The following is a 20529-nucleotide window of genomic DNA, read 5'->3' as shown; positions in this document are numbered from 1 at the left end:
CTGACTCAAAGACAGGCAACCTCCATCCCTATGTTATTTTCCTATAGGGTTGCATACATTGCTTACTCTTGGGGCAAGGTTATGTTGTTGGCATTCAGATAATAGGTCCACAAATAATTATCTAAGGAATAGTGCAGTATTTTTTTTCTTTTAGAGGGCAAGATAATAGATTTTTATCCCGTGCTGTAATTATGAAGAGTCTTTCCTTATGCTATTTCTAAGCTTAGTCGGAAAAGATTTTAATATGACTTGACTATTGATTACAATGATAAACTTTCTACTGATAAAATTTATTCTTAATATCTATCTTGCTTTATTAGAGGAATGACATTAGCATAAAAATCTGAAAATGTTCTTGTTATAGGTGAATAGTATATTTTTTCTCATATTTTTTAAAGAAATGAAGTTTTATTCCTATATTAGTAACATATGATAAATATAAAACGTTATTGCCGGGTGTGGTGGCTTATGCCTATAATCCTAGCACTTTGGGAGGCCGAGGTGGGCAGATCACCTGAGGTCAAGAGTTCGAGACCAGCCTGGCCAACATGGGGAAACTCCATCTGTACTAAAAATAACAACAACAAAAAAAAAATTAGCCGGGCATGGTGGCAGGCATCTGTAATCCCAGCTACTTGGGAGGCTGAAGCCAGAGAATCGCTTGAATCCAGGAGGCAGAGGTTGCAGTGAGCCACAATCGCACCATTGCACTTCAGCCTGGGTGACAAGAGGAAGACTCCGTCTCAAAAACAAACAAACAAACAAACAAACAAACAAAAAACATCATTGAGATGTTTTCCTCTTTTGAACCAAATCTTCAAAATCCAGTGTGTACTTTGTATTAACAGTGCATTTCAATTCAGACTAGCTGTAAAGTGCTCAGTCACCACACAGACAGCATAGTCAGCTCTGCAGAGTTACAAAATTCTATTGGAAGAATTCATTTAGAATTATATATGGATAAGATGATAGCAAAAATGAAAAGAAGGGGGTTGGGGGCTGGGGCAGGGATAACATTAGGAGACATACCTAATGTAAATGATGAGTCGATGGGCGCAGCAAACCAACATGGCACATGCATAGCTATGTATCAAACCTGCACGTTGTGTACATATACCCTAGAAATTAAAGTATAATAAAAAAAATTAAGTAAATGTCTTGTAGATTTTCCTCAAGAAGGTAAGTTTATCATTTACATTATAATATTGGGAGCTTTTAAAAATTTTCCCACATTCCTCTTTCAGAGTACTTGATACCTCTTAAGTCAGTTAAATCCAGGAAGAATTCAATCATGTGTAATAACCAGTATAGGTTAAGTTGCCACCTACAAGGTGCTTTCCATTGTCAGCCTGAATCTTGGTACCTTGAACACCGGTCTCTACAATTTTGCAATAAGGTGCTTACTAATTGGATCAGCTTCATAAATTAAATATTCCATTCCTGATCTTTCCACCCACAGTTATTCAGCTAATCCAAACTTGAGATTTGTTCTCAGTAAGCCAAAATTTTTCCTTCTCTGTGATCCTGGAGTGTAACTGCTCTGCCATTCTTGAGAGGAAATTCTTATTAGTGATTATTGGTTACGTTTCCCCTTCAAAACCCATGGCTCATTAATCCCCATCAAAGCAGCCTGCGCAAAGTCATTTTTACTCAGCAGCGGATTCAGGCTGATCCAATGCACAGGCTAAGCTGGCAGCTGCTCAACTGAGATTTGAAGGATCCAAGAAGCGCTCTCTGGCTCCTGGTTCTCTCGTTTTAAAAAACAAACAAAATCCCTATTATTCACCACAATGGCATTCTCTACTAGATCCAGATTTTACTGAAAAGGCAAATGTGGGAAAACATATTCACCTGACTAGTATTCAGAGTAGTCCACATCCTGAATGATAAAAAATAATAATAATAATTTTAGATTAGGAAAGAAATTAAAGAGAATTCATGACTTCTAGTGATGATGTTGCAATTAAGGACAGTGATAGACAAGGTGACTTGGGAGTGCACTGGTGACCTGGGATAGGTATGGGGACACAAGAGGGAGTCACTGAAAAAAAAAAAAATTGAAATACATACATGAAGGAATAGCATTATTTCATAATTTTCTAATAGATCTGAAGTTGGAGATGTTTTGAATATATTTATTTGGTTTATGGATTTATTTTCTAAACTAGATTCTGATATTCCTAGAGAAGAACTTATCAAAGAAAGAAATAAGGCAATTTTTATTACACATTCAAAAAGTAAAATAACTAAATTTACTTTAACCTTGTGTTATTTTGCTAATGAAGTAGCCAAATACTTTGCTATCTAAAAAACTGGATATTTCTTTCTTCTGCAATTTTCATAGAAAAATAGTCTTTTTCTATTTTTCTTCAAGGAGATACTGAATGCCCCACTTTTGAAAAATGTTCAGAGTCTTCTCTTAAGGAATAATTTGAATGTGTCAGAAACTATAATTTGTTCCAGAGAACTAAGCAAGAAGGTCTATTGTGAGATTTTAAATACATTCTTAATGGCTTCTAAATCCTCTTGTGAACGACATTAGTGTGAAATGTTATTTATTTAATCTAATAGAGCCATTACTCACAAAATGAAATGTGCAACTCCATCTCCTCAGAGAACAAGAAAGAGCTTCTAGGGTAAAGAACAGAACAGAGCTGTTATTTACGGGTACAGATAAAAAAAAAAAAAAAAAAAAAAACCTGAATGAGTTGAACTTCCTCTCTCATGCCTACACGCGGAAAATAGAATCCACAGCAGAATTAGTTACCCAAATTCCTTTTCACAGTGTGCCTTTCCAGTGAACTCTCCTCTTCAGAAACTCCACAGCTGCTCACACAAATTAATTTTGCAATTAGGTTTTCTAGGAAAGTGTTGAACTGCAACCCAGGCTGCTTTGGGTTCCTTTCTTTCTCGCTTATAAAACAGGCACTGTCCAGGAGTGATGATATGTGGGCTCTAGAGGTATGTCCATGAATCTGAACATGCTGCTCAAAAGAGAGCATCTTTATGGGTTAAGATCATAGTGATGATTTATTTTGCTTCCGTAAGGGAGCTATTATACATATGGAGGTAGTTGTACAACAGAAGGTAAAATCTACACATAGTAAGATGACACAGTAGTTAAACCTATGCTATGAAATCTGATAGGTGCAAATTCTAACTTGGCCACTTGCTAGCTGGATGAAAGCAACCATCATTATTCTCAGGCTGTTTTGTGTATCAGAGTATGTGATTGTCACAGTAACTCTTAAAACTATTATTATTCTTCATTTCAATGCAGAAACTGAGGCATAGAGAATGTAACTGTTCCGCATCTGAGAAATGGTGAAGCCTGGTTTAAATAGGAGCTGGTTGCTGCAGAACGTGGGCTCTTAGCAAACATGTGGCTCAAGCAACAGAGACTTCTGACTCATTTTTTAGTTATTTAACCTCTCTTTTCTGTTTCCTCATCTGTAAAATGGAAATAAATATATGACCTGCCTCATGGAATTAAATGAGATCATGAATGTAATAAATTGAGCACAATGCTGGACACTCAGCAAATAGTAAATTAGCTTTATCAAATGCTTACCTTTCTTACAGTCAGTCTCTAGAGAACAATATATCTCTAAATGTTAATTAGACAAGACAGTTACATCTGTTTATTGGCCCAGACCTTCACAGCATCTCACCTTAACATAGTTGATGAGTGTCTCAAGCAAGTGTCATCTGATATTGCAACTGTCAACTGTTATCATTGCAGCTGATGGTGAAACTGTCAACAGGCTATGTGGAATGATTAATAATGTGACAAAGAATAAAGCCATGCTCACAAGCATGGTCTAAATCCCTTTAACAGGTGGAATGATTGCTGGGACTTAGTATCTCTCCAATCTGAGCCTTACTGAAAAGCAGATATTCAAAGCAACTTAGATCTTATAGTAGGTGGCAACGTTAAAATATGCTGGCCTAAGTCAATCCTCTAACCACATGCATTCTAGTGAGTGGGCTGACAGGATTGCATTGAGAGTTATGTGCACCTGCTCTTCTGCTTTTAGCAGGCAAATAATATGCAGTAGGGAAAAGAAGTTGACCTAAAAATACACCATGAGAAGTCATTATTGGCATAAATCCCAAGAAGTATTTAGTGAAAGACACTGGGTTTTACATTGGGTTTCCTATTATAAATGATTTTTGGGGAAAAAAGTGTCAAGACCTAATATATGTGTATAAAAATACATTTATAAATAAAATGTGATAAAATGTGATCACTAAATAAGTATACAGTTACAAATTAAGATATTACTATGTAGTATCAGTCTTGAAAAAATATACTACTTTGAAGGAAAAGAAATAAATTTTTGATTAATAACATAATGTCATTACTAGCAAAAGGTTAATGGTAATTTTATCAAGGAAAGAAAACATTATTATTCCCTTCTCTTATATGGTTGATTTTTTCCTGAAACACTGCATTTAGCAAACATGAATAATTTGGAGAGAAATAATATTGTAAAAGATATAAATTCTGATGACAAGCATACAATTTTCTAATTAATAGTCCTGCCTGAATCTTTTCTGAGGGAAGATTCTTATTCTCATTTTAAAAACCACATACTAAAATGATAACTACGACAGACGCCAATTATACTCACACATTAACCAGGCCCAAACAAGAAGTAATGTTAAAATGCATTAGTCACCATATACTATGAACTCAATTTTGTAATGACTGATTACTCAATAACTGGTTTACAGATTTCCAGTAGCTACAATTATTTGACTATATTAGCATGTTCCATTAGTACCATTTTATGAAAGTACATTTTATGACCTACCTGGCATGGGAAAAATCTTGAAATGTGTTTAATTAGAGAATATTCAAAGAAAATAATAAGAACATATCAATCTAATACCAAAAATATACATTCTGGGCCATTAAAGAAAATTAGATAGAAAAAATTTTTCATCACACTTCCTCAATACTCCCTGTGCATTGACCCTTTGTTGTGGATATACGCATTTTTCACACATTAAATTTGTGTTTAAGCAATCTAGTAATACAGGATGCCAACGACCAATAATTTCACTGTAGGCAAAGGATGGCAAATTTGCAAAAGTAGATGTGTCACGAAGAATCACTTTTATAGTCACATTACAAAAATAGGGAGATCAGGGCCCATTGTCCTAGAGGAAGTATGCACAGAGATAGTTCTTTTTGCAGAGATTTAACAAAAGTACCTTTTCCTTTGCATTTCTATCAAATGTGTCTTGGGAGGGACCTAGCTGGGGAAGTAACTGAAGCATGGGGGCAGTTTCCCCCATGCTATTCTTATAGTAGTAAGTTCTCATGATATCTGACAATTTTATAAGGGGCTTCCCCCTTTGCTTCATTCTCATTCTTCTCTCTGCTGCTGCCATGTGAGGAAGGACATGTTTGCTTCCCTTTTCATCATTATTGTAAGTTTCCTGAGACCTTCTAGTCATGTGAAACTGAGTCAAACCTCTTTTCTTTATAAATTGCTCAGTCTCAGGTATATCTTTATTAGCAGCATGAGAATTGACTAATACACTGTGTAAATCATGATCCAAGCAGGTAGTAGACCAATTTGATAAGAATCCCTAAACCTTCTAAAATGGGAATGATTACCTCTTCCAGAGTGAAAAGACTAGAATTTCTTTTGGCATTAGAAAGGGCCAATAAAGTGTTAGATGAAGCTAGTGGGAGTTAATGAAATGGTGAGGGGCAACAGGTGAGCAGACAGCTTACCCAAGTACAGAGACAAAAACAAAGTATTTCTTGGTCCTATTTGTGGCAGAAACTTTAGATGATGCAGAGAGTTTCCTACAGCCACCTCGTACCTGGGAAAATTATTGTATGTATAAATTAAAATATCTGTGGGAAAGTAGAAGAGGGATGGAGTCAAAGGGGCATTAACCCAAAGGCCCTGCAATCTATAGATGAGAGTCTTCATTGAGAGAAACACTGGACACTTTACCCTCAGAAGTACCAGAGAAAGCTGATGTCCCTGCTATGGGTTAGACCAGGGGCTTATTTTCACTCTCTGTTATTCTTAAATAACATTCTACCAACCCCAGAGCTCAATTTGTACCAACAGCCTTTTCATTATTTGGAGCATATCAAAGGAGTGAATGAGTCTCCATCTCTGTTCATTAGGGTACATTTAAGCTTTTTGGGCTTCCTAGGCACTTAAAAGAGAAAATTTGCTTCTTGGAGAGGAATAGACTGGACTTTTGAAGTTCTTGAGCACTGGGGTCTCTGGCATTGCCCTCTAGGGACTAAGTGAGGAATCTTATTTTTCACCTAATTTTTAGGAGTGCTCTTGTCATTGCACACTACTATGAACCAAGGGTCAAATCTTGCCTGATACTTTTTTTTTTTTTTTTTTTGGCAAACTAAGAATAGTTTGTACATTTTTATATGGTTACATTTTAAGTGGTGATGTAAGTACCCACAAATCTTCAACATTTGCCTTTTCTTCAAAGCCTAGAAAATTTACTATCTTGCCTTTACAGCAAAAGTTTACCAATTTCTGCTTTATTTACACAGAGTTAGATCTATTAGACTAGTCAGTTGTTTGAATTGTAGACTATTGTGGCTTTGTGTCCATTAACATTTTTATTAGAAATTTTATAAAAAGCATCATTACATGGATGCTACTGGGACATACAGTTCCTTGAAAGATATAATTCATATATATTGAGTTTTAAAATGTTGGTCATGTCACTAATGACTCTAGAAGATACCAATTTATATTTTCTGTGTAGTAAAAATAAGAACCCAATGACTATCGGGTAAAAAAATTGCATTTCTTAAAAATTATACATAGTCCATTACTGTCCCATAAATTATTAATAGGTTAAGTTATCATATTGAAGAGTATTTGTGGAATTTTAGAAGGAAAAATAAAAAATTTTTTTCCTGAGGAACTACTGAGAGATTTTATGGAGGAGCCATATTGTGCATTAGTGTTCTTTTCATAACAGTGGATGATTTTTGTTTAGGAAGCTATTCTACATTTTCCTTTCTTGAGGTTCAAATAGAGCTCCACCCCATTACCAACAGGAATGAGGCACAGAATCTGAGTTTCAGGTTATCAGTTGATAACAATATTGATGCAATATAAGCTAGACCGGAGATTTTTAATGTTTCAGAAAATGCAAGCTCATTTTCATTTCCCTCTTCTCTTCAGTTCACCATCACTTCTGTAGAAAGATTGGCATTCACATTTTAACAATTCTACTTAGAGTACTTTTCCATCAAGTTTGTGTTTACTATTATTTTATTAAAGAACCATTCTTGGACAATATTGCATCTAGGAGTACTACAGTGAATAATTATTTATGGATCAAAATTTCTCATGAAATATTTATATCCCATATTGTGTACAACACATAAATATTGCTGATAGGCTGTCAAACAGAAAGGAAAAATTGAACAGAACACAAATTTACATCATGCAATGGAACTCAAGAGATGTTTTTCTATTATACATAAATTATAGCATACAAAGGAACAAAGTTCTCTCAAACTGCTACAGTGCAGCAGCTGCAGATGCATGCTATTTAGAAACCCAAAAAGGTAAAGAGAATTTAGGATAAGTTCTGCATTTCTCAAAATAACAAAATATGCAGCTACTAAACAAAAATTTCTTTGTAAATATGAAATGTATTCAGAAATATTTCTTGTATAAGAAACTTTAAAAACTGAATTTTGAGGTAATTATCTTAATTATCCCTGTTAATATTTAACAAAAGAATGACTATGTGTAGCTTATTCTATTCAAATAGATGATTTTTCTTAACTTTCCAGCAGCTCTCCTTGTTTCACTGTTCTTTATCAGTTTCCTCATCTAGGCATTGACTGAGCCACTTATTAAGTGGGATTAACAAGATTCCTCTACATATCTACTTGATTAGGTTGTTATGAGGATTAAATGAACTGAAGGACCTAAAGCACTTAGAAAAGGCTGAAGACAGAATGTTACCTATTAACATAAAAGTTTCATCATCTTTGTTGCCATCAGCTATTTGTGTAAGTTATCTGTATGAGGGAAAGCAACATCTTATGTTGCCTCTTTATCACCCAGGATACTGCAGAGTTGGTTTTAGCAATTGTGGGTACTATCTAGAAAATGATATGCTTGCTCTTATATGTTTAACCACTGGCATCCGTGGAGGGGTGGGGGTATACCCAATTTGTAGTGCTTGCTGACTTCCAAGGTATAATTTCATACAACCATGAGTTGTTGAAAGGAGTTGAAAAGAGATGAGCACAATCAGCTGTTACAAAACAGCAGCGCAGGCTCCAGAAACACCGCTACATCTAACCCATCTCCTTGTTTCTTTCACACAAATATGTGTGTTTATCAATCACACATATACTTGATGACTGCAAGATCTGATAACAGATGAGTCATGGAAATCAGTTTACCCGAGGGTCTGTAATTAGACTCACAGAGTAGAATTCTCACTGTAGCTAATCTTAACTCATGTTCAGCACAAATAATATGAGCTTGGGAAAAGAAAAGGCAAGCCAACTGAATTTGGATAACAAAATTAATATAAACCATTAGAGTATTCAACAAGTATTTGTAAAAATATGTAATTTGCAAAGCTGGGCTGTTTGGAGAACATCTATAATAACAGAATATTGCCCCTGCCCTTAATTGGCTTATATCCCGATTGAGGTGATAAATAGTAGATATGTAGTAGGTAAAAAATATGAAAGATGTAATTCATAATGTTATTTATGTAACCGTCCAAGGACAAATGCTAGAGGCCATCACACCAAGTGAAATAACTCAGAAACAGAAAAATCACATACCATATGTTCTCTCATCAGTGGGAGCTAAGCAATGGGTACACATAGACATAAAGATGGAAATAATAGACACTAGGGACTTCAAAGGGGGAAGAGATTGGGGAAAGATGAGGGATAAACAATTACCTATTGGGTACAATATTCACTATTTGGGTAACGGGTACACTAGAAACCAAATCTCACCATGTGTAATATACCAAGTAACAAACCTGCACATGTACCTCCTGAATCCAGGAGAAAGAAAAAAAGGAAAAGGAAAAAAGGGAAAGGAAAGGGAAAATGAAAGAAAGAAAGAAAAGAATTGTAGAATAGTGGAAATGGAATATATTATGGTAAAATAAAATTCTTTTAAGAAATGCTTAAAATGTAAAATAATAGTTTTTAAATGAGATACATATACACAGTGGAATATTATTCAGCCCCTAAGAGGAAGAAAATTCTGTCACTTGTGACAACATTTAGCTAAGTGAAATAAGCCAGGCACAGAAATACAAATATCACATGATCTTACTTATACATAGAATCTAAAAACTTTGAGGTCATAAAAGTAGAGAGTAGAATGGTGGCTCCCAAAGACCAGGGCAGCAGGAGGACAGGGAAAGGGGAGGGGTTCGTCAAAAGGTACAAAGTTCAGTAAGTTCTGGGTGCTTTACTGTACAGCATAAGAACTATATTTAACAATAATGTTTTATGTATTTCAAAATTGCTAAAAGGATTAATTTTAAAGTTTTCACTGTAAAAATTATAAGAATGTGAGGTAATAGGATGTTAATTAGCAAAGTTTGATAATCCTACTAAATATATGTGTATCAAAACATCACATTATACCCTATATATATGCTATATGCACACACAATTACTTGTCAATTGAAAATAAAATACAATTTAAAAAATATATTATTTATTTTTAGTTTGCTTTCTGTCCTAATTTAATATAAATTCTTTGTAATGTTTTAGAATTTATATCATGTTAAAAATTTAATTTTTGTAAACATGTATCATTCAATGTAATAAATATTCTTCAATTTTTCTATGAATAATTCTACATTTGGCCTTTTGAGTGACTTTGCCACTCATGTCTCTCATTCATTCTTTTTTGGTTTTGTTTTTGGCTTCTGATAATATCTATGGCTTTTTTTTTCTTTTGCTTGTCTTTTTAATTATGTATACCATCCAGCTATTTTGAGAACTATTTGTTAAAAATGAAGCACCCTTCTCCTCTCATTTTCTCAGGAAAAACAATGACTAAGCATAGGAGAAATGAGAGAAATCACAAGGTTTCTTCAAATTTATTTTAGTTGCAAAGTACACACATCTCACTGTAAATAAAAATGCAAACACTAAATAGAAAATAGGTGAAAAATATACCTCACAGCAGTTCCTCTGCCTTTCCAATATATAAATATTTCCACTTTCTAGGTGTATTAGCCCCTTTTCACAGTGCTATAAAGAAATATCCAAGACTGAGTAATTTATAAAGAAAAGAAGTTTAATTGACTCACAGTTCTGCATGGCTGGGGAGGACTCAGGAAACTTAAAGTCATGGCAGAAGGGGAAGAGGCATGTCCTACATGGCAGCAGGTAAAAGAGACAGAAGCAGAGGAAACACCAGATAATTATAAAACCATCAGATCTCACGAGAACTCACTCACTATCACAGAACAGCAGCAGGGAAACAACCACCACGATCCAATTACCTCCCACTTGGCTCCTCCCTCTACACGTAAACAATATGGAGATTACAATTCAAGATGAGATTTGGGCCAAACCACACAGCCAAACCTTATCACCAGGGAAGTACAATCACTAATGATAAACTTGTTTTGTCAGTATTTCCTGAATTAAAAAGTTAAGTTAATCTTAAAACAAGAATAAGACAGTATCCCTAAGAAAAGGATGACTGCTGAGAACAAAAGCAACTGCCTACGCTAAATTTATTATGTCTCTGTCACTAGCACAACGACCAAACTTCTCAAAATTAAAATCAAGTCTTGGACTGGGATTATTTCTCAAATATTCAATAATAGCCCCTATCTACAACAATAGTGCAGCAAACTGTTACCACATTATCAAGAGTTAAGTTCATCTCAAGGCTTGTAATGGAAGAGATAGCAAATAGCAGAGAAAATAAAGAGCCATGTTTCTCAATCATTATCCTGAAACAGAAACACCTGGAAGATTAATTAAACATGGTCAGCTGGGATGGGAATTAGGCCCTGAGTTTCTAACTCAATAGTTCTGGGACAGGGCCTACAAATTTGCAGTTCCAGCAAGTTCCCAGGTGATACTAATGCTATTGGTTTGAGGACAGCTGGTCTAGCCCCTAGAGCAGCACTTTTTAAATTATGGCCCATAAAACAGTGCCAGTTTGTGAATAGCGAGTATGAGATAATCACATAAATTTAGCATAAGCACTTTAAAATGTTTATAACAATTTGATAGAATTATTTCATGTTTGCTATATCTAACAATATACAATTAAAGGATGTAATCTGAATGTCTTCTTGTTTAATTTTTCTTTTCTAGAAATTAAATTTTATTGTATTTCATTCAAGTATTGTTCAATGCTGTGTCAAAGGCAAAAAGCCAACATGTTCTTCTCCACAGATAGTTTGAAGTGTACTGGTCTTTGAGAAATGGTAAAATATCTGGTCCACACAGTAGTATTTGAGTAGAAATAGAAGAGATATGATCAGTATGTACTTGGATGAGACTTAAATGTTAGGGAAAGGGTACCCATCAGAGAAGCAAAGAAAGCAGAAGCACCTGCATGAGAGAATCACATAATGGCACAGTTAGAAGGGACCTTAAAGATGATTTAAGAACCCAGGCATGTTTTGTAGGTACAACTTTCACTTAACTAGTGAAGCTCAGAGTACATGCAATTTAAAATTGGTAGGTAATACATTGTAATCGAAAACTACCCTGTGAGATAGGTGTCATCCTGACTTTGAAAATCAGGAAATTAAGCTAAAAATAATTTACAGAATGTAATAACAACCTCACAGCTAATAAGGGACAGACCCAATTCTCATTCTAAATCTCTTTCCACCAAACATAATAAATCCACAGTTTACATTGAATTGAGTAAGTACAGGGTTCTTCTTTTTGATCTCCCAAAAATGTTATATGAAATTATTTTGTCAGTTTCATTACTTCCCAGTTATTTTTGCCAGTAGCAAATACTAGTTTTCATGAATGAACCTGTAATCTTGTTCAGCAACAATCAATTACAATGGTAAACTTAGGAAGTAACAAACTGCTTATACAGTTTAATGCATTTTCCATGAGTAATCAGCATACAGAAAGGCTGCTAACACTTTCCAATAAACCATGGCATGGTCTGAAACGATTTTGCATTTTTAAATATCATGTCTATTTAAAATTCCATCATTTATCTCCTTCTCTAGATGCCTTTGCCTTTCTAAAAGATAGTTTTTCGCTTTAAAAAATTATCCATGAGCAAGAGTAAATGACTTGGAATACATTAATATCTAGTGCATGCCATTTATACATATAAATGCAATCTTTTTTATCAAGAATTATCTAGACAGCAATCTTTCATATAACAATCCAAGTAATTTTATACTTTAATTGAGGTAATAAAAATATCAAATTTACCACAATTCTGAGATTGCAAATCTTTTGTGTAGTGATTTTCTATAATAGTGATAGAGATTAAAAAGAAATAAAAAGCACTGCTCTTTTAAAATGAACATTATAATTGTCAGAAATGGGATATCTACTAATTTTCATTCTGCCTTCCAGTATACCTCTTAGCAACCCAGAATTCAATGCTTTCTGTTTTGATTTCCTAGTACAAAAGTTCCCTAAGCACCAAACCAGGTAACAAGGTTACAGGATCCCTACTGGTTTCTCAGGATATTAATAAGTAAGTTGGTAAGAGTGAATAGGGAAACAAAGTGAGAAAATATAAATCAAATGAGGAAAATAATATGCTTTAATTTTCAATCTTGGTAACTATTTCAAAGGGTCACTTTCCGTCTTCTTTATCCCACTAAAATTTTGTTACTGTGAAGCTTTTTCATGGAGGATGAACATGAATAATACACATGAAGTGGTGTTTAACATCCTCAGAAAACAAACATTAAATTAAGTTTTTGTGATGTGTATTTGGAGAGGTAGAGACAGAAACGATATGCATCCCTTGAAGCTGTGGATACCCAATATCAGTTCTCATGGTCTAGTGTCTTTGTCATACCAGTTGGTGATATTTTGAATATCAGGTGTATATCTCAAGAGTGCGTTAAACAGAAACTAATATTCTACCTTAGTAAGCCCATCTAAGTGAATGATTTGGTAATGGATATGAAGATCTTTCAAAATATAATATCCTTTGACCAAATAATCCACACATATAAAACCACTTTAAGGAAATAGCCAGAAATGTAGATTATTTTCAAGGAATTGTTACTTAATATTGTTACAGTTATGGCTTTAAATACTTAATTATTTAAACTGTAATTCATTACTATAATGTTTAAACACATTCAAGTGATTTTTAAAACATAATGACATGAGAATATTCTCACAAATAAGACTTTAAATAAATGACACATTGATATGGTTTGGCTGTGTTCCCAACCAAATCTCATCTTGAATCGTAACTCCCACAATTCCTACACGTCATGGGAGGAATCTGTTGGGAGGTGATTGAATTATGGGGGCAGATCTTTTCTGTGCTGTTCTCATCATACTGAATGAGTCTCACAAGATCTGATGGTTTTAAAAATGAGAGTTTTTTCTGCACAAGCTCTCTCTTTGCCTGCCACCATCCATGTAAGACCTAACTTACTCCTCCTAGCCTTCTGCAATGATTGTAAGCCCTCCCCAGCCATGTGGAACTGTAAGTCCATTAAACCTCCTTCTCTTCCCAGTCTCGGTTATGTCTTTATCAGCAGCGTGAAAACAGACTAATACAGTAAATTTGTACCAATAGAGTGGGGCGCTGCTAAAAAGATACCCAAAAATTTGGAAGTGACTTTAGAACTGAGTAACAGGCAGAGGTTGGAATAGTTTGAAGGGCTCAGAAAAAGACAGGAAACTGTGGGAAAGTTTGGAGCTTCCTAGAGACTTGTTGAATGGCTTTTACCAAAATGCTGATAATGATATGGACAAAGAAATCCAGGTTGAGGTGGTCTCAGCTGGAGATGAGGAACCTGTTGGGAATTGGAGCAAAGGTGGCTCTTGCTATACTTTAGTAAAGAGATTGGCAGCATTTTGCCCCTGCCCTAGAGATCTGTGGAAGTTTGACCTTGAGGGAGATGATTTAGGGTATCTGGCAGAAGAAGTTTCTAAGCAGTAAAGCATTCAAGAGGTTACTTGGGTGCTGTTAAAAGCATTCTATTTTAATTGGGAAGAAGAGCATAAAAGTTCAGAAAATTTGCAGCCTGACAATGTAATAGAAAAGAAAAATCCGATTTTCTGAGTAGAAATTCAGGCTGGCTGCAGAAATTTGCATAAGTAACGAGGAGCCAAAGGTTAACCCCAAGACAATGGGGAAAATGTCTCCAGAGCATGTCAGAGGTCTTCACAGAAGCCTCTCCCATCACAGGCCCAGAAACCTAGAAGGAAAAAGTGGTTTCATGGGCCTGGCCCAGAGTCCTCATACTGTGTACAGCCTAGGGACTTGGTGCCCTGTGTCCCAGGCACTCAGCCATGGGTGAAAGTGGCCACGAGAGAGCTTGGGCCATGCCTTCAGAGGGTACAAGCCCCAAACCTTGGCAGCTTCCACATGGTGTTGAGCCTGTAAGTGCACAGAAGTCAAGAATCGAGGTTTGGTAACCTCTGCCTACATTTCAGAGGATGTATGGAAATGCCTGGATGTCCAGGTAGAAGTTTGCTGCAGGAGCAGGGCTTTCATGGAGAACTTCTGCTAGGGCAATGCAGAAGGGAAATACACAGGCAGAGCCTGCACAGAGAGTCCCTAATTGGGCACCACCTAGTGGAGCTGTGTGAATAGGGCCATCGTCCTCCAGACTTCAGAATGGTAGATCCACTGACAGCTTGCACTATTTGCCTGGAAAAGTGTCAGAAACTCAATGCCAGCCCTGAAAGCAGCTGGGAAGGAGGCTGTACTCTGCAGAACTACAGGGGCGGAGCTACCCAAGACCATAGGATCCCATCTCTTGCATCAGTGTGACCCAAATGTGACACCTGGGGTCAAAGGAGATCATTTTGGAGCTTTAAGATTTGACTGCCCTGCTGGATTTCAGACTTGCCTGGGCCCAATTTTGGACTGCCTGTAGCCCCTTTGTTTTTGCCGACTTCTCCCATTTGGAACAGATGTAATTACCCAAAGCTGTACCTCCATTGTATCCAGGAAGTTACTAACTTGCTTTTGATTTTACAGGCTTATAGGCATATGGGACTTGCCTTTTCTCAGATAAGACTCCGGACTGTGGACTTTTGAGTTAATGCTTAAATGAGTTAAGACTTTGGGGGACTGTTGGGAAGGCATGATTGTTTTTGAAATGTGAGGACATGAGATTTGGGAGGGGCCATGGGAAGAATGATATGGTTTAGCTGTGTTTCCACCCAAATCTCATCTTGAATTGTAACTCCCACAATTCCCACATGTTGTGGGAGGAGCTTGGTGGGAGATGATTGAATTATGGGGGCGGGTCTTTCCCATGCTGTTCTCATGATAGTGAATAAGTCTCATGAGATCTGATTGTTTTAAAAATGAGTTTCCCTGCACAAGTTCTCTCTTTGCCTGCCACCATCCATGTAAGACATAACTTGCTCCTCCTTGTCTTCCACCATGATTGTGAAGCCTTTCCAGCCATATGGAACTGTAAGTCCATTAAACTTCTTTTTCTTTCTGTTCTTGGGTATGTCTTCATCAGCAGCATGAAAATGAATGAATACACACATACACAAAGACATAGATGATGTGAAGGAGAAACAACAAAATTCACTGCAGCTCTCTAAATAGAGTGAGATTTTTATTATTACCTTCTATATTTCTTGATATTGTCCAGCATAGCTATTTCAATAAAATGTGCATCTTTATGATTCAAATATATTTAATGTAAATATTCTAAATTGAAATTTCCTTTATGTGGAAAATACTAACTTCTCTACATTCATAAAGCAAAGCGAAAAGGAAATGCTAAACTACCACAGATTATACCCACAAGACTTCTGACAAATTGCTTAATTAGAAAAATCAGAGACTACTGTTATCATCTTTACATACTGCCTATTTCTGAATTCAGCTTTCATATCTTTAAGCAAATTTTCTCATCCACCTCACACACCAATTTGTATGCCTCTTCTCCACCAAAACCCCACACTCCAGGATGATGAATGCTTCTATTCACTGTTGTACTAGTGGAAAGGATGGGGGCATAGTGTGAGGGAGCAGGGGAGTTCATTAGAGAAGATGCCAGAGAAGGCTAGAGAAAGAAGAGGCAGGAGAGGTGGGCTTCATAGTTGGGGGTGATATTTACATTTTGAAAATATCATAGACTGGAAAAAATAAAATAAAAATCAATTTTTAATTTGCATTTATGAAACTTCAGATAAAACTATAATATTTAAACTCTAAGTGTTCCTCCTTTAATTATGTAATACTTTTTAGCTTTTGTGATATGAAATCTTAGAAAATGCCAACTATTTAATGAAAAAAATTAAAACAAAGTTAATTTGACATTTCTTTAGTATTATAAATAATATAGACTAGTATTTTTGGGAGAGGTTATTTTTAAAAATCAGCTACTCATCTGACATTGCATGACCAAAATTACTTCAAAGGATTGGAGACAGAAAATAAGACTAAAAATGTCCAAGTACCTTCTTCATTAGTGGATAGGCCTGAAGATCTGCTTATTTTGTGATAGCAGATTAACTTTCAAAGTTTTCTTTGAGAGCCAATAATCAAATATATGCTTTGAAAGAAGTTCAAGAAAGACCAAAGTCATCATTTTTGAACATGAATTTTAGTAACAGAAGAGAGATAAGAAGTGAGTTCTCAATGAAGTATAAGGAATGAATATTGACAATGTTTATTCCACTTGTTCTTCCATTTTTGACAGCAATTCCTCTAACAACACCTTTTTTTAATGTGTTTGTTTTATTTTAAAAAAAAAAGGAGGGGGGATACAGGAAGAAGAAGGGCCTTTTTTGCTTCCAGCACTAGCTAATAAAATAAGAAACAGTTGTCTCTGCTCTATTAAGGGTTGATAGGAAAATTGTGGTGGAATGACTGGCTGCTGGAGGCAGGGGCCACCGACAGTGCCTCAGCTTATTCATCCGTGACAGCGCTGAAGCTGAGAGCCTGCCATTTCCCAGGAGGAAGGAATAGTGGAAATGACAAAAGGAAATCTGAAAATGGAGATAATAAAATGATGGTTGCATTTGAGGCTGTTATCAGGACTTCTCTCATGCCAACTTTGAAAGTAAAGATTTTAATATTATGAGAACTGTAACTATCCTTAACTCAGATTTCAGCAGTCTGGTAGTACAGTAAGTCACATCTTGGTGGGATCTACAAAAACTTTTGCAAAAATGTTTAATTGTATGATAGCATTTCAAAAACATTTCTCTTGATCAGATAAGGACCTTCGTGTGAATCTATTTTATCAACTAATAATTAGTTTCATGTAGCTAGGTTACATAGTATAAATTACTTTTAAAACCCCCTTCCAAAGAATTCATGGTTTAATAAACTATAGTAAATGACACTGTGTCTAAAACAGTGTAGCAACCAGTTCTGCGATTTGCACAGTTAATATACCATTAATGTCTGACTGAAAGCTAACTTCTGTTTTTCAGTGAACTTGCCCAAACACAAATATTATACAGTAATGTGGTTGTGATGTGAATATTTCACATTAATAGTATTAATGTATTAATCAACTTTCCACAATTGCTGTATCTCCTACATTTTAAATATGTTTTTATCTTCTGCTTTTCTTACTTCATTTGCTTCTAAACAGAACAATTGTCTTGCTTCCTCATATCTCTTTATTGCTGTTAATCTTAAGGACATATAAAAGGATTACCTTATTCACAGGGGGAAAAAGGTCATTAGAAATCCTCACTCCTTTATTTTCTCCTTCCTGCCTTTCACTGATTTCATAGAAGAAATCTTAGACTGTTTTTCCATTGCTAGTAGAAGAGTAGTTATTAACACACAGGAAAGCAAGCACACACATTCTATCAATAAATACTGCTCGAGCCATGGGTTCACAATTCACTAATTCATTTATTCAGTCAGTTAGCCCACAAACATTTATTAGGTATTTATTGTATTCCAGAAACTGTGATAGACTCTGGATATTAAAGGATAGATTCAACATGTTTCAATAAAGGAATAAATGAATAAATAAAGAAAATACTGAATCAGTGAATGATTAATTAGCGATAAGATGAGCTATTTATAGAAATGCACTAATTCGGAAACCCAGTGTGCTGGACCAGTTTTCTTGAAGGAGTGGAACAAACGAAGAAGACAATATTGCCTCAGAGTGAAAGTTTCATTCTTTGAGGGAGGTGTTAGATCACAGAAATCTGTTTTTGTTTAGGGTTCACCTCAATAAAGAAAAGGGGTAGGTTTCACCGGCTACTTGGTTAAACTGACAAACTATTAACGATTTTCCAATTAAATTGTGATCTATACATGATTTATTTTGCTACTTTTCCCTTTAACTTCCAACTGTTACCTGAATACCAGAAAAAATTGGTCAGAAAGTAAAGCACACACCAAACCTCCTAACCTTTCTATTCTGCAAGAGAATGTGGCAGGAGTTGAACTTCAGGAAATGAGTTTCCACGATTTTAGTTTCCCAAATGAAGACAAACATGGGTGTAGGGGCTAAAAAAATAGTCTTACTGAAAGGTCAAGGTTTGTGAATGTTGCAAAAGCCCATGAGGCTTTGGTGGTGGGGGAGAAATGCAGGGGGATTTTATTTGGAAAACTCGTGCAGGAACAAACAGTGGTATTTGTAAGGGGAGGAAGAAAGGGTGTAGGGATTCCTCCTACTCTCACATTCCCTCTACCAACGATAAACTGGCACCAGCAACTCATATTCTCTGCTGCTCTGAGATCATTGAGATTTCTTCTAAAACTTCAAGGAAATCAGTAATATACATTCTGTAATGGAGTCATGAGATGAGACAATAATATTCCAACATATTCAAATAAAAAGTTTGGCAGAGCAATGGCAGAATCATGGAAAAAAAGAATTCAATATTACTCAGTATTAGATTGTTGCTGGAGTAGATAGAAACTGCCCCCAAATTTCCAGTTTCACAGTGTTAAAAGAAAAACTTCAGCTAAATTAAATTTAAAGGAGTTTAAATGAACAACAAATGATTCACAAATTGGGCAGTCCCCAGAATCACAGCGGATGCAGAGAGACTCCGGTGCACCGATGTGGTGGAAGAAGATTTATGGACAGCAAAAGAAAAGTGATATACAGAAAATGGAAGTGAGGTACAGAAACAACTAGATTGGTTACAGGTTGGCATTTGCCTTATTTGAACATGGTCTAAACACTCGGTACCGTATGAGTGGCTGAAGTATGTGGTTGAAATATGGCTGCTGGGATTGACCAAGACTCAGCTATTGTTATGGGCACCTACTACTAAGTCAGGTTTTCAATCTTGTCTACCTGTGAAGTTAGATTACTGTTCATCCACAAGGACTCCAATATAGAAGTACAGAGTCCCTCTTAGGCCATTTTTAGTTCGCTTTAAGAACAGTTATTTAATTTATATGTATAAGAATATTTCTTGGACTTCTACCTTGCCAATGGCTCTGTGACGAATGGGTTTCTGGTGAGACTGATGATTCTTATGTATCATGTTGGCAAAAATTTTAAATTTTTCAATACACTTTGATGGAAAACTTCTGGCAAATTTCTCATTTATGGAGAGCAATTTGGAAAAATCTATTAAGCATAAGATTCATTTGCTCTTTGACACAGCAACCTCACTTCAAGATAGTTATCCCTCGGATACACTCCACACATAGCAGAACTGAGGTTAGCACGTTATTTGTGGTAATCAAAGAGTGAAAACAATCCAGTGTCCTCTATGGAATAATCACTCTGCCTTGCGTCTCTAAAAGAGAATGAAGATTACCTCAGTGTTACGTAAAAATCTCCAGGATATGTCATGAAGTGGAAAAAAGAAGGTGCAAGACAGTGATACAGTATGTTAAATTTTGTATAAAAGAAGAGATGAAAATATAAAGTATAAAAAGATATTTGCCTGTATTTTCAGAAAGACAGGCTAAAAAGATACAAAAAAAACTAAGTTAGGAATGGGGACCAAGTTAGGAATACATGAACAGAGACAAATAAAAATGAAACTTAATGTATGTTTTTTAAATCTCATTTTTGTATTTTAACTACGTGAATGTATTACTATTCAAAAAATAAAATTAAAATGTATAAATAAGTTAATATTAGATGTTAATCTACTTTACTTTTGCAATCTTGACATAGATAAAATGATATTCTCTCTGGTCTGTTGATGTTCAGAATTCTCCATAGCACTATTACCTTATCAGGCCTATCAGTCTTTTGGTTTTATGAGGGTAAAGATACAAATGATCATCTAACATTCTGGCGGTCCACTTTGATTTCTGTGCCAGTGAGAATATTCACAGAATATTATCTGGGGCAAAATAAAAAAGTAAGATCTAAATCTGTGTACTGTAAATAATTTAGTCT

At 35.5% G+C, this 20529-nt stretch overlaps 1 long non-coding RNA gene across 4 annotated transcripts in view; it reads right to left on the bottom strand.

The window, feature by feature from the left end:
- Positions 1 to 20529, bottom strand: part of LOC105475609 (uncharacterized) — a 765655-nt gene that overhangs the window by 687891 nt on the left and 57235 nt on the right. For all 4 annotated transcript variants that reach the window (XR_011622191.1, XR_011622190.1, XR_011622192.1 and 1 more), the window contains exon 2: positions 10327 to 10391. This is a non-coding gene — a long non-coding RNA (uncharacterized lncRNA). The remainder of the gene's footprint in view (positions 1 to 10326; positions 10392 to 20529) is intronic.

The sequence above is a fragment of the Macaca nemestrina genome, chromosome 4 (genome assembly GCF_043159975.1).
Source record: "Macaca nemestrina isolate mMacNem1 chromosome 4, mMacNem.hap1, whole genome shotgun sequence".
In the NCBI taxonomy this organism is placed as follows: domain Eukaryota; kingdom Metazoa; phylum Chordata; class Mammalia; order Primates; family Cercopithecidae; genus Macaca; species Macaca nemestrina.
The sequence above is the reverse complement of the archived record's forward strand: the minus strand, read 5'-3'. Positions and strand labels throughout refer to the sequence as shown.